This window comes from Bidens hawaiensis, unplaced genomic scaffold (assembly GCF_021521415.1).
Source record: "Bidens hawaiensis isolate Kalapana, Puna unplaced genomic scaffold, B.hawaiensis_p1.1 tig00000636_1, whole genome shotgun sequence".
Taxonomy (NCBI): Eukaryota; Viridiplantae; Streptophyta; class Magnoliopsida; order Asterales; family Asteraceae; genus Bidens; species Bidens hawaiensis.
In genome coordinates this window covers 1,577,395-1,587,235 of record NW_027491038.1, presented here as the reverse complement: position 1 = coordinate 1,587,235, position 9,841 = coordinate 1,577,395, and positions in this window count along the sequence as shown.

Sequence of the window (9,841 nt, the reverse complement as noted above, 5' to 3'; positions counted from 1 at the left end):
AACGGTGGCATCGGCAGAAAGAAACTTTTCAAAACTGAAGTTGTTGAAGTCTTATTTACGATCGACAATGTCGCAAGAAAGACTCAACGGATTGGCAATGATATCTATTCAAAACGAAATATTAGAAAGTATGGACTATAAAAACTTGATCGAGAGCTTTGCTTCCCAATACGCAAGGAGAGCCTCAAAATTCGCTTAAGTTCCATCGTTTGATACACCAGTTTTGTTTTGTTTATTTTAAGGAATATGTCATAGCTTTATTTTATAAAGGTTGTATTCGTATTATGGTTTTTTGATATATAATTGATAAGTTTATATTATGTGGAGGCCCAAAATTTGTCTTGTATGAGACCTAAATTTCCTTTAGCATTTTCGAAGATGGGCCTGCTCTCTTCTTCATGTGGCTCTCTCTCCTCTAAATGGGTTTCAAACACTTTAAAAACTACCCATTGGAGATGCTCACATAATTGAGGTCAAGAAAACCACGAAATCTTCCGAACACTTATATATAAAATTGCATTCTATTGTCTTGTAATACGAAATTCTTAAATTACTGAATAGAAAATAGGAAACACTTAACACCATAGCCTTTTTGTGTAGCTTTGTAATTTGCGATAAAAGACGAGCATATAAATGAAAAGCAGATACACCGTGAGGTATCACATGGTAATGGCTTTTTTTATAGTTCTAAAAGAACTTTGGCAGTACATAAGAAACTGTTTGCCAAATCACTTTGTTTCTTTAGCTATATTACAAGACAAAAATAAGATGACTCATTATCGACCACCACCGAACACCCCCATCACCGGCCTCCTTAACGTCGTTTTCCATTTTAATATTGATTAGAAAGATCATTCCAAAACTTAGAATGTGACCTTTATCGACACTTAAAAAGTAGAAACAACCATACTTAGGAGTTAGGATATACGGTATTGCTCACCGGTCTGACATAGTAGTTACATGGCACCTCTCATGCGAGGGGTCTCCCTGTAACACATCACAAAAAACACACCACCAAAAATACAATACAACACAAGAATACATCCAACTTTGTTGTTATTCCTTTATTTTATTTTATTTTCCATTCTATTATGAACCAAAGATCCCCAAAGTCTGTACACATTCAAGGATCTTTATACAAATTTGTGATTTGATTATCTTACCATTTTATTTACGTTATTTTATATAACAAAGTTCTCTAAAGTTAACATTAAAAATCAAAATTTATTAACACACCACCAAAAATACAATACAACACAAGAATACATCCAACTTTGTTGTTATTCCTTTATTTTATTTTTTTTCCATTCTATTATGAACCAAAGATCCCCAAAGTCTAAATCAAAATGGTCATGTACACATTCAAGGATCTTTATACAAATTTGTGATTTGATTATCTTACCATTTTATTTACGTTATTTTATATAACAAAGTTCTCTAAAGTTAACATTAAAAATCAAAATAAATAAATTATTAAAATAAGAAACCCTTTAGCGTAATTTTTTATTAGAGGCATTTATATATACTTCATTCCTAACATTCTCGTTATATTACATACTAGGTTAGCTACCCGTGTATGACACGGGTTTAACAGATTTTATTTTATAAGTTTGATTATTCGAAATATCAATAATAAAAACTCATGATAAGAAAATTTGGTTATTAAATATAAAGAGTAGAAACATACATTACTGTTACATAATATAACTTTTTACTAATACATTGATCATAAGACAGGTAAAATATTATATTATTGAACATATATAATATAAAATACAAATTATTCATGTCATGAGTTAAAGTAAAGAAAAAAATACGTAAACTTATAATTCAGTTTGTCTAGTTGAACAGAATGTGTATAGTATTTAGGTGATCTTAAAATTGAAATTGTAATTTAAAATATGTAAATCATTTTTAGTTATAAATATCTTGTGTTCATGGATCTAAATTGGAATATATAATCCATCACATGTGCCCTAGTGATAAGAAGGTTTGGGTTCTTCAGTGAAGACTCGGGTTCGATCCTTACTTGTGTTACTTTGGGTTGATATTGGCAATGAAGGATTTGAGGTAGGCCTTGCGAGGTTGTCTGTTTGGATCCCGAGCCCACTCGGGTTTTCGTCTCATCATGGGTTACGTTAAAGAATTATGCTTTTATGACGGCACAATAACTGTTAAGTGGCATCTGGTGGTATGGTTTCCTAGGGGAAGATTCAAACCAAATTCTGAAGTCATCTTGGACCCGGTTAAGACAACATAGTTTGAGAGAAGTGGGGCAAGGTGGCTCTTCAAATTAGAGAGTGCAGTGACCTAAACACAAAAATGAAAGTCACCGTTCAAAAAGATCTGAAAAATAATTATAGTATGTGCATATACTAATTCAAAATTTAAGGAATCTAAAGTTTAAAATTTTAATATATATTTGAATAACTTTTCTTTATCATTCAAAACCCATAAATGTGTATGAATAAAAATTTTGTGGTATCTAGATCCCAACAATACAATTTATTTGTTTTTATTCGCAATTAAAGATTTTATTTTACTTAACAGTAATATATTATTTGTTTTTAATAGTAATTAGAAGTTTAGTGTTGCATACCATACATGTAGTATATAATTAATTTAGAACCATATAGAAATACGATGTTTAAATTTCATAATCGGGTTATAATAAAATAATTTTACTATATGTTTTTTCGTGTATAAATATGTGGTGCTTTCTAATTGTATTTATAACTACTTTAGTAAGTGCAAAAAGTTGATGCTATTATATTTTAAAAATTCAAAGGATGTTTTAATACCAAATTATATGAACATAGCATTTCATTTTATAAAACATCAAATGTTTAGATAACATAAAACTGTAAAGAGATATAATTTCATAAAACAATCATGCCATTTCATCAATAAAAAACAATCTCCATAAAATCAGACATTTGATATAAAGAAAAACACAATCCCAAAATAAATTGTAAAGAAACATAATATGAGCAAGCAGTGAAAAAGGAAATTGTTTGTAATGATAAAAAAAACTTCTAAGTCTCCGTTTTTTGGAATCAACTGTTTGTAAATTCAAGTTGCATCGAACACATCTTTGAGTGAATCTTCTCTTATTAAGTTGACGATAAAGCAAATGAGTCGTCAATGTTGGATACATCTTCAAGATTACGCTTCATATCAACATTTATGCGTTCTAACAGTATTGTATGCTTAAATAAATAAGCTACATTGTATGTTTATATTAGTTGACTATAACTATGGTATAGAATGATAAGATACTAAAATTAGTCAAGATGATGTTTAAGTGATTTTTAGAAGTGGTGAAAGCCATGGTAAGGTATCCACCGAATCACTATCTATCTTCTCTTTTTATTTTTATCTCCAAGTGTTGGAGATCATATAATGGTAATACTAATCTCTCCATGTATAAATAAGATATCATCAATTCCTGGTTCATGATCACACAAGTTAGTCATAATATTTATGCATTTATTGATTTAAGAGTGATTTTAATCATTTATGTTGACAATAAAAATACTCTGTGATAATTATTTGCATAAAAGTATAGATTTAAATATGTGAAGTTAGATACCATATCTTTAGCTATACACATTTTTGCACTTAATAAGAATGAGTTCAAGTTACGCTCTTGCTACTACCATATTCTATGACATATAATAATAATAATAATAATAATAATAATAATAATAATAATAATAATAAACGATTTAAGTTACACTACCTGCTCCTACTAATTACATATGAAAATTAACAACTATATTTAATATGTAACCAATATGTAAATTTATAACCTATTTTAATTACTTTTACAGTTTATTTCACTAATACATCTATCAATAATCAACAATTATAATAATGGTTTCAAATTTCAAATCCGAAACATACCATCTATAAATAGATGTTTTCTTACTGGGTTTGTAGAAGGAATGTGGTGGGAGACGGGAATTTGAGAGGAATGATGGGCTAAAAAGAGGACATGTGACGTAATGAAACATTTATTTATTAATTAGTATATATTAATTACCTAACTCCTAAAAGTAGCCTCTATATTTTTGTTTTATTTTGTATTTAGAAAATACTTGGACTCTAGCATTCTCGATTGTTGGAGATTGATCCATATTCTTGACCCGTGTTGGTGTAAATGAGTGGTTTCCCATAAGTTTCATGTTTTCATCTTTCATAATAATGTGAATAGACTAAAACACATCTTTATTAAGATTTCACGATTACTAAAAATATCTAAATAATATGTTGATACACATTTTGTTTACTAATTTAACTTCACCATGACTTAACTCCATTTTATCATATAATAAGATATCATAATATGTAATGCTTAAACTTAATGTCATGATATTTATCACATAAAAAGATATATATATATAGGCATGTCAAATGGGGTATTTGGTGTTGCTCGGACCAGTTTCAAAAGCAATATGTAATGTGAAGACTTAGAGTTGTATGATTATGCTATTCCTTTTCAATTTTATGTTTGCATTTTATAGTAATTAAATACAGAAACACTTGAACAAATAAATTTACAACAAAAACGTCTATATAGTAATAGAATCCTTATTGTTTAGTTTGTAATTAAATACTGATCTGTTAATACACATTGTAATGCTTGAACTTAATGTCATGATAACCATAAACAAATAAGTTGTAAACATATATATACATCAGTTGATCATGAACACATAATATAACAAGATGAGTTAGGGTTTTCATTAACCATAAAAAGCCAGAAAGTGTACTAACCAAAAATCGACATGGGAACGAGGCCGTTGCTGTGTTCGCTGAAGGAAGGGATGAACGGCGGAGGAAGCGATGGATGCCAGAGGAAGGGAAGCCATGAATATCGGAACCGATGATTGGGACAGCACTGTTTTGTTCATTGTTTGTTCTTTGATATGTTCGTGAATATGGAAGTGGCGAATGGTTTTTACTAGCTAGAGTATTGTAAATTGAAAAAGGTAAAATAATAAATGCATACTAAAAAAAATATGTAATTAAATGTTTAATATTAGTGAAATATGTAATAAGGAATGTTTGGAAGAGAAAATATGTAAAAATCTTCTTTTTATTATTTTAAAAGGGAGAATAAAATTGCTAAAGTCCAAAAACTCTCAACCGATTTGACCACAAAGAAACTTACAAATAGAACATCAATTGTTTAATATAAAGACAAACGCATTTAAGGATTTATGAATTATGGACATCTTTTTTATTTTTTTTAATATAGCAAAGATATAAAAAAAAGAAATATTATTATAAAAGTAATTTGATTTATGTAAATTAATTGTGAAAGTAGGCAATGATATGACATTTAAATATAGCTCGTATCATTGGAGGTAAAATAAGTACGTGATTTGAGAGTGTTTGATGTTGGTTTGCACTGTCAATATGTGGGTGCCCTTGAATGTGCATATATGTTGCTTGCACAATTAAATCTAACTATCATAATTTCTAAACAAAAAAGATTATCAATAATCCTAATCGCGTTAAACGTAACAAAACATTCAACTTTGCCGCAATTCAAGGTTCGGTTAAAGCGTACCATGTTTGTCCGAATGTGTTGCCTATTAATTTCGAAGACTTTTTTTTTCTTTTTCTTTTGGACGGCTATGCTTTAAAAAAAAAGAAAAAAACATCCCTGTGACCCAAATGATACCAGAATCAATATAACACCATATAGTGTACGTGGGTGAGAGAGATAGAGAGAGATGGAGAAACCTTATTGAAGAGGTAGGTCCCAGCAGAGCCCAGTTGGACCCGCAAGACTCACCTTGAAGAGGGACGTCTGCGCAGAAACCAACTGGATCCGTAGGACCAACCATGCTCAGAGACGTGACGTCCTTACGCGCAGTACGCAAGCTGTTCCCGCAGGAAATGCCTCCCGATGGTGAAGGACTCCGCCTGTTCCCGCAGCTTCGGATACAAGCCATCAGGGAAGGCCACCCGCGCAGCAAGGCTACACGCACAAGGCACTTAGCTCTCAATCACTCAGTGTCACCTGAGGGAATGAGCAAAGCCGGGAACAATCCCGCACAAGGGCGGGGAGGGGGAATACTCCCGCCCAAATAAGCCAGTCCGTACGATACGGGAAGATCTTCTGTACTGTACCTGACGAGGTATGGGAAAAAGATCTGACTAAAGATACGACAGCTTATTGACAACAGTATGGCGAGCAGCATGCTCCTGTACTGTGTCACTATTAGCCGCTGCCTACTCACCAACTACTGCCATACCACGTGCGTAGCCGGCAGTTGGTGGAAAAGGAATAGTACACAGCAGGCCTGGTCACTATCAGCCGTTGCCTACCCACCAACTACCAGCAGGGCACGTGCGTAGGCCACTGTTGGTGGAACAGGAACACTGTTGCAGCCGGCCACACCTCCTTGGAAACCTACCTTCGGCTATAAATACCACAAATGGTATGATCATCTCATCTTATCTTGTATTATCATATTATACCTGATATCTGCTCTAGCAATCTCTTAATATACATTTATATTTAAAGAGCAATCTAGTCTGATTCTCACGCCGGAGGGTGGTCACAAGGAGGAACCCCCCATTCTCAGTGACAAGCTCACGGTGTCTGTTTTGCAGGTTATCAGAAGAACCATCTTCTCAGGGTCTAACCCCTCGTGGGAAACAGCTATCTAATCCCCAGGTTACCAGTAATCTGCCCGGGGTCCGGTTAGTGTTTCTTCATTGGCACCATCCGTGCATAAAAGCTAGAACTTCATTTTTCAACAGTTTTTTCAAACTTCTAAGATGGTTAAAGAAATTCCGGTAACCACAACCCCAGCTACTGGGGGGAATACCGGCAACACAGTTTTTACAAACACTACCCCGGCTACCCAAGCCGGGGCAAGTGAAGTAAATTTTACGAACACTACCCCAGCTACCCAAGCTGGGGCAAGTGCAGTAAATAATCGCTCACTGGGATTCACCGATACCCAGTTAGAGAAACGAACAAGACTCCCCCGCCAAACACTCGATGAAGTTAAGGCATGGGCGGAGGCACGTCAGAGGGAATTCCAAGCTGAGTTGGACGAACGCTTGCGTTCCGTCCAACAGGCTGACGAATTCGAAGATTACTTGGATGACTCGGAGGAATCCGACTCCGACGCGAACCCTCGCCATAGGGCAAAAGGGAAGCGTAAGGAAACGGATTCCCAACCGAGAAGGCATTTTGGACAAGCCTTCAAACCAAAAAGCACAGGTGGAAGTCCACGAGACTTCTCCAAAACATTCAGACCAAAAGTTGCAAATGCGGGAACGTCCAAATTTGCAAGGGACATTGCAGAAGCAATCGCCCCAAAAAGTGCCAAACAAATGTCCAGCATAGGCACATATGATGGTATATCCGACCCAGATGATCATTTGAATAGATTCATAGCGGGGGCAACCGTCAGTAGTTGGACGGAACCTACATGGTGTTACATGTTCCAAATGACACTGGTCGGGGCTGCTAGAGCGTGGTTCGATCGTCTACCGGTCAACCACATCTACGACTGGGCTGACTTCCAACAGAAGTTTAGCCAACACTTTAGCCAACAACGAAAGTATACCGAGGAGCAATGGACAATCCTCAAATGCATTCGAGAGAAAGATGAATCTTTGCTAGACTTCATCACTCGCTTCAACTCGAAGAAGCTAAGTCTGGGTAACATTAGCGAAGATCTTGTTCGCGCTGCCTTTATCCAGGGCGCGAACGACCCAGAGCTCATCCGCACCTTAACGGGTAAAGATGGCATGCCATCCACATGGGATGCCATCATGACAGCAGCTAAACGCTTTGCGGAAACGGAGAAGCAACTGGGTAGAGATCTCCCACAGAGCACAAACCTCTACACCCAGAAAACAAGGGAAGACAACGTCCTTACCGCCCGATTAAACAAAAAGCGGAAGCTAGGCATTTGGCAGTCAAGGGTAAACTTTGACACCTCATCCGGCTTGCAGCATCGGTTAGGCGGAAGGGATAACGTACAGTCAAACAAGAGCTCCAGATGGACGCCGCTCACCAAAAGCGTCACCGAGATATTCGCCACCGAGGAGCTCCCATGGCCAAAGCCTCAAATAATCCGACATCGTCACAATGCTGATCGGAGTAAATACTGTGACTTTCACAGGACAAAAGGCCACAACACCGAAGAATGCATAGACGTAAAGGACATGGTCGAAGCATTTGTCAGAGATGGGACGCTCGCGCACCTCGTGGCGCAATGAACGCTGAGCAGGCTGATGCGTGTAGAACCCCAGCTGGGGAAAACACGAATAAAATTCCAGCTTCAATGTGGAGACTACATGCTGCGTAAAGAACGAGAACCCGAACCAGGTGCGTATCGGCTCGATGGCACTCCCATCCCAACATGGAAGGGAGCTCAATTACACAGTTTGCATGTAAATCAATTCCAAATTTGTAAAGAAAAGGCCAAGAGCCACTTCTAATGGAAATGATTCTCCTTAAAACATCGACGCTGATGATTTTACATTTATACTCTTATGAACTATCAACACTAATGCCGGTTTTCACCGCATACATAAGTGTGAAAGTCGTTGCGTGGGGAAGGCGGCAAAACCCGCATAAACCCAAAAAACGACAAACCTTCACGCAGGTCAGTTGAAGGGGAAAAGTTCAGTCCTCCCATTAAATGAAAGTGCCGGTCTATCCGCATGAATCATGAAAAAGGGAACTGAACACTAACCTATTGACAACCGCGCGTCGAACGGTTAATTTATTCAACACGGATATGCCGGTTTTCACCGCATAAATACGTGGAAAGTCGTTGCGTGGGGAAGGCGGTAAAACCCGCATAAACCCAAAAAACGACAAACCTTCACGCAGGTCAGTTGAAGGGGAAAAGTTCAGTCCCATTAAATGAAAGTGCCGGTCTATCCGCATGAATCATGAAAAAGGGAACTGAACACTAACCTATTGACAACCGCGCGTCGAACGGTTCAAAACAGAATTTCTAACGAAAGGTTGAGGAAAACCTACACGCAGGTCAGATAAAGGTAAAGTTTAGCCATCCTACTAAGTGCAAGTGACGGTCCTACCCGCACAATCACGAAAGAGGAAGCAAAACTTCACACCTATTATCTACCACGTTCAAAGGTTAACTTATCCTCAAAAGATGAGGAAAACCTACACGCAGGTCAGATGGTAAAGTTTAGCCATCCTACTACGTGCAAGTGACGGTCCTACCCGCACAATCACGGAAGAGGAAGCAAAACTTCACACCTATCTACCACGTTCAAAGGTTAACTTATTCTAAACACTTGGAAAATTGCTAATTTAAACTAAAGTATGCAAGTCATATAACGTTTATAAAGCAAGGAATCCAATAAAAGAAGCGGTCTTACCCGCACAAAGATTTATATTTCATAAATATTCATTACAAGAATGGCCGGGTAACTACCCGCCTACAAGAAAATAAATCTATACAAGCTAAATCTATCCTAGCAGTGGGAAGGGATCTTCAGGATCAGGCTTCAGGGCCACTTCCACTTGGACCAGCACCATCAGTAGATCGTGGCAGTTCAAGGAAAGCTTTAAGGATAGCTAACCCATCATCAGCAGCAGCAACTTGATTCACCTTCTCCACCACCGGATGCGGGAAGGCGGCGTACTGATTCACTGCTTGGTCGTAAACAGCTTCAGTATCAACATTGTACAAAGGGAAGTTGGAAGGCGGGATGCCTTTCTCAACGAACCCTAGACCAAGCAGGAAGCCGACCTTTTCCCCATCTTCGTGAGAAGCGTTGAGGGCTGCGCTCATAGCATCATCATAGGAGGTCTCAGCAAAGACCC